This window comes from Hippopotamus amphibius, chromosome 16 (assembly GCF_030028045.1).
Source record: "Hippopotamus amphibius kiboko isolate mHipAmp2 chromosome 16, mHipAmp2.hap2, whole genome shotgun sequence".
NCBI lineage: Eukaryota > Metazoa > Chordata > Mammalia > Artiodactyla > Hippopotamidae > Hippopotamus > Hippopotamus amphibius.
Genome location: NC_080201.1, coordinates 45,217,217 through 45,223,805, shown reverse-complemented (window position 1 = coordinate 45,223,805; position 6,589 = coordinate 45,217,217).

Genomic DNA, 6,589 nt, shown 5'->3' with positions numbered 1-6,589 from the left:
ACATCACTAATTATTAGAGAAATGCAAATCAAAACTACAATGAGGTATCACCTCACACTGCTTAGAATGGGCATCATCAGAATACTTACAAACAGTAAATGTTGGAGAGGGTGTGCAGAAAAGGGAACGCTCTTGCATTGCTGGTGGAAATGTAAATTGATACAGCCACTATGGAGAACAGTGTGGAGGTTCCTTGCAAAACTAAAAATAGAACTACCATATGACCCAGCAATCCCACTGCTGGGCATATACCCAGAGAACACCATAATTCAAAAAGACACATGCACTCCAATGTTCGTTGCAGCACTATTTACAATAGCCAGGACATGGAAGCAACCTAAATGTCCATCAACAGATAAATGGATAAAAAAGATGTGATACATATATACAATGGAATATTACTCAGCTGTAAAAAGGAATGAAACTGGGATATTTGTAGAGACATGGATGGATCTAGAGACTGTCATACAGAGTGAAGTGAGTCAGAAAGAGAAAAACAAACATTGTATATTAACATATATATGTGGACTATAGAAAAATGGGACAGATCAACCAGTTTGCAAGGCAGAAATAGAGACACAGATGTAGAGAACAAACATATGGACACCAAGTGGGGAAAGCAGGGAGGGTTTGGGGGGGAATGAATTGGGAGATTGGGATACCAAATTGTACACTCTAAATATATGCAGTTTATTGTATGTTAACTGTATCTCAATAAAAGTTCTTAAAAAAATACATATGGAAATTCAAGGCACCCTGAGGAGCCAAAACAATCTTGAAGAAGAATTAAGTTGGAGGTCTCAAACTTCCCAATTTCAAAACTTACTAGAAAGCTGCAGTTATCACAACAGTGTGGTACTTGCAGAAGGACTGACATACAGATCAATGGACTAGGACAGAGAATCCAGAAATAAGCATTCAAATTTATGGCAAATTGATTTTTAATAAATGGTGCTGAGACAATGGGATCTCCACATGCAAAATAATGATGTCAGACCTTTATTTCACATGATATACAAAATTAACTCAAAATGAATGAGACCCAAATGTAAAAGCAAAAACTTTAATACCCTTAGAAAAAAACATAATTGTAAAACTTTGTGACCTTGGATTTAACAATGGAATCTTAGACACCAAAAGCATAAGCAAAAAAAGAAAAATAACTAGATAAATTAGACTTGATCAAAATTACATGTTTTTGAACTTCAAATGACAGTATGAAGAAAGAGAAAACTCACAGAATGGGAGGAAATACTTGTAAATCATATATCTGATAAGAGACTCGTATCTAGAGTATACAAAGAATAATTACAGTGCAATAATAAAAAGACAAATAACCCATTAATCCTTTAATGGGCAAAGGATCTGAATAGACACTTCTCCGAAGAAGATATACAAATGGTCAACAAGTACATGAAAGGATGCTCAACATCATTAGTCATTAGAAAAATGCAAATCAAAACCACAGTGAGATACCACTGCAAACCTACTAGGATGGCTGTAAAAAGATAATAACAAATGTTGTCAAGGTTGTGGAGAAATTAGAACCCTCATAATTAAAGGATATGGGGTTTTAGGGGTGGTAATTTTATGTGTCAACTTGACTGGGTCACCAAGGTGCCTAGACATGTGAGCAAACATTATTCTGGCTGTGTCCGTGAGGGTGTTTCTGGATGAAATTAACATTTGAATTGGTAGACTGAGTAAAGCATATTACTGAGTAAGTACTGAGTAAATTAATTACTGAGTAATTACTGAGTAAATTAATTACTGAGTTAATTACTGGGTAATTACTAAGTACTGAGTAAAGCAAATCAACTGAGTAAAGCATATTACTCCCTAACATGGGTGGGCCTCATCCAATCAATTGAAGACCTAACAGTAAACCCTCATGAAGCACTTCACGTGATCTAAGGGTGAAAATAACTCATTTAGTCCTTAGGACAACCAAATGAGGTTATTATTATTCTCCCCATTTTACATATGCAGAAACTGAGTCACAGAGAAGATAAGAACTGTGCCCAAAGTTTATCACTGGTAACAAATACACACAGCTAGCAGTACATGCCAAAGCAGCCTGGTTGCAGAGTCTGTGCTCTTAACTATAACACTGTATTGATTCTCATTTATTTTGGTCTTTACATTTCTTATTTGAACTTTCATCAGGAGGATGTATTGGTATGATTTCAAAACTTTACTTAAAATCATACTTTGGTCATCTAATCAAGATAATTCACTCAGCACTATCAAAGGGGTCATCAATCAATGAAAATGGTGCTGTCACCACATTCCAATCCACAGTCACCATAATTCAAAGCAGCTGTCCCATTGAGGGGAATGCATGCAACCCCCTCACACACATCCCAACACTCTCACTTATTCTGCCTCTCTTAACCTTTCAAGGCTCCAAAAGCTTTTACATTAAAATGGTCATTCGCAATTTTTTTATCTTGAGATCTCTTTGTATCCTTAAAAATTATTGAGATTCCCAAATAAGTTTTTTAGAATTTTTATTGAGATATAATTGACATACAATAAACTCTATATATTTAAAGTGTACAATTTGATTTTTTTTCTTATTAGTAATGTATATATGGCAATCCCAATCTCCAAATAAGTTTTTGTTTATTTGGAATGTACCTATCAATATTGGAGATATTAGAAATTAAAACAGAAAAATTTACAAATACGTATTAATTCATTTTAAAATAACAGTAAGCCCATTACATGTTAAATAACATTTTTTATGAAACTATTTACAAAATAAAACAAAACTGAGTGAGCAGGACAGCATTGTTTTACAGGTTGCAAATCTCTTTTATGTTGGTTTCAATAGAAGGCAGCTGAATTTTCATATCTACTCCTGTATTCAGTCTGTTGTGATTTTGTTATGTTCTTTTGTTGTAATTTTGTTGTGATTCAGTCTGTGTTATTTTGGTTGAAGTAGAAGAAAATATGTCCTCAAACAGATATGTAGATGGAAAAGGGAGGAGTATTTTAATAGCCTTTTGCAGAAAATTGTGGATATTCTTCTGTTACACTACACCAAAACCGAATCAACGGTAGTGTGGAATCTGAAACCACACCAATGAACTTTTCATACTCTGTTACATTAAAATACACTGGTAGACTGTGCTCTTTAAATGAATCACGCACTGGTCATTTGGAAAATATTGGTTCACTGAATTACGCAAATCTTCCAAATGTTGACATATTTCATTACATAGTGTTGAAAACATACATTCATTAAAATAACCACAAGTCTCATCAGAAAGCCTTTAAATATTAGAAAACTGTCAAGCTCATGGTGGTGGATACAATGTTTCTAAAATTTTAGTTTGGGTTTGGAAATTCAGATTTTATCATTGGCAATGAATACTGTCAGTTGTTTTCCTTGAAGTGAAGGTTCACTTTATTCATTTTCAAGAAAATGTCTATTAAATAGCCAACTTGAATATGCACAGTATCTTGAATTGTTCACTGACAATTCAAACCATCACACAAGTTTTTTTCTCAAAACAACCACTGTACCTCGGTACTCGGCAGAAGTGCTCTCTGCCTACTTCCCATTTCCTCACACAAAACATTAAAAATACTCATGTGAAGATTTAATAAAATTAGGGACTTCTCTGGTGGCTCAGTGGTTAAGAATCTGCCTGCCAATGCAGGGAACACAGATTTGATCCCTGGTCCCAGAAGATCCCACATGCTGAGGAGCAACTAAGCCCATGGGTCACAACCACTGACACTGCGCTCTAGAGCCCAAGAGCCACAACTACTAAAGTCCCTGCTCAGTAACAAGACAAGCCACTGCAATGCAAAGCCCGCACACTGCAAGAAGAGTAGCCCCAGCTTGAAGCAACTAGAGAAAGCTCACGCGCAGTCACAAAGACGCCATGCAGCCATAAATAAATGTATTTTTTAATGTAATAAAATTAATAATGCTTTCTGCCTCATAAGCGCATTCTTAAGGGAAACTGGCTTTTCTCTGTGAAAGTATGGTAGTGAAAAATAAATACAGCGACAACTAGGGCCCCACAGTGATACGGCCTGATTCCTGCACGGGTGCTAGCAGTCTGTAGCACAACAATGCAAATGTCAACACAGTGAAAAAGAGACATAACACTTAGATTATGAAAATAGATGTAACCACCTAAAGGAGTCTTAGGGTCCCCTCGGGGTCCATGAACCACATTTTGAGAACTGCTGCCATACAGCATTTGAAAAGATGGACTAGCTGTCCAAAAAATCCCTCAAGATGCATAATCCAATCAAGATTATACTGATAGGGATTGAGTAGGATGATCAAATAGTCAGCTTAGAAACCCCATCGTAGGCAGAGAGGGAACTTTAGGGGACTTTGGGAGACCACAGTAAGATGAATGACCGCTCAAGAAAATCCTAGAACTATGCAGCTTGCTTGACTCAAAAGGCAGAACAAGCTGCTTAGCATCAAAGCCAGATTGGCTTGCTTCACAGCAAAATCAAACTAACTTGATTATCAACAAAATTATGCAGCAGAAGCACAAGACATGCCCCAATACAATAAAACAATGGTAGCATGAGGCCTGTACCCTGCCCAGTGAGCTCAGTGAGTTAATGACCCCCAAGACATGCTCTTTATACAATGTCCTAAAAACAATAAAACAATAGAAGCGAATAAGTCCTACGATCTGCCCAGTGGTGTCGTCAAGTGAATAACCCCCAGCACATGCTCTGTGCACACACACACACACACACACACACACACACACAATCATTTATGGAAACGTGACATTTACTCAAGAAAGACAAAGAAGAGCTTCTCCCCCGCCCTGTCTTTTTTGATTATAAAAAAAATGTAACCCTGGACTTCCTAGGTGGCGCAGTGGTAAAGAATCCACCTGACAATGCAGGGGACACGGGTTCGATCCCTGCCCTGGGAAGATGCCACATACTACGGAGCAACTAAGCCCGTGTGCCACAACTATTGAGCCTGTGCTCTAGAGCCCGTGAGCCACAACTACTGAGCCCATGTGCTGCAACTATTGAAGCGCACGCGCCTAGGGCCCGTGCTCCACAACAAGAGAAGCCACTACAATGAGAAGCCTGCACCCCACAATGAAGAGTAGCCCCCACTCGCAGCAACTAGAGAAAGCCCATGTGCAGCAACAAAGACCCAACGCAGCCAATAAATAAATAAAATAAATAAATTTATTAAAAAAAAAATGTAACCCACTGAGCACTTGGGGCAGTGCATTGCTTGCCTGCCCCCTTGTAAGCCTCACAAGCGTCCTATTCTATTAACTCACTTCTTATCTATCACTTTGCCTCTCGCTGAATTCTTTCTGTGTTGAGACATGAAGGACCAGGCTCCTCGGAGCCCCCCTGAAATCATACCTATCCATTTCAATATGATCAATTTTAATAAGACATGTGTCCACAAATGCCTATTAGGTTTCAAGCACCATTAGGTAAATAGACATATGTGGCTCCCCACCTCTTGGGGTTTAATTCTCTTTGAGGAAATGGACAATAGACGATGATTTCAGACTGTGAAATGCTATAAAGGAAATAAGCAGGATGTGATATTGGAAGCTGGCCTGGGGGAGGCAGAGACTCCTGTACAGAGCATGGTGAGGGGAGGCCTCCCAAAGAGGTGATACACTTGCTGAAGGCCGGGAGGTGACAAAGACCCATTTATAAAAAAGGCCCAGGAAACAGCATTCCAAGCACAGGGCAGAGCAAGCAGAAAGGCCCTAAGCAGGAATAACATGGCATTTTTAAAGAAAAGAAGGAGGGGTGGACTCAACCCCGGGCCTTTTTCTCTTTTCTGGTTTTGCTCACTGCCCAGGAGTGTTCACCCATACAACACCTTCGAAGTTACCTGCTGATGGCCCACAAATACTTTTCTTCAGCTGATCCTCCCTAAGACCCAGACTCACACCCCCAACCAACATCTCCCCTTAGCCACCTGATTGGCAAAGGCTCAAATCTGCCTCGGAATACCCAGGTTAGCAGTAAAGATGTGCCAGAAAAAAGAAACAACAAAGAAACAAACACACGTGCACAAAACACAGCGCCACAATGACTCAAGCCCTGTGACCAATAAACTCATCTGCAATCGGATTAGGAGGATGCTTCTATCAGAAATGCGAAGCCGCAAAGTAACCCTACAAGTTTTCCTTTCAATGCCAATCAAAAACAACCAAGCTGCAAAGGGCAAGAACTGACCCCAAAGAAGAGGGGGAAAAAAAAACACACTAAACTCAGACCCAGACCCATGGGAGAAAGCAAGAAAGAAGCTGCTTCTGGGGAAGGTGATCTGGGAATACAGGCTGATGCCGTAACTGCAATTTCTGCATCTCGTTGGGATTGTCCTGTTGCATCTCACATAAATGTTGCTGAGTTAGACATGAGAATTCCTGGGTACGTTTTCCTTTAAATTCCAATGCCTCGCTGCAGCCCCAGAGACTGATGCAATTGCTCTGGGTCAGGACCCACAACCGTCTACTTGTGCCGCCCCAGGCCTTCAGGTTCAGCCTCACACTCGCCCGCTGGAGAAGCCGGCTCTAAACCTGGCACAGGGAGTCCCATTTGAGATTCCCTC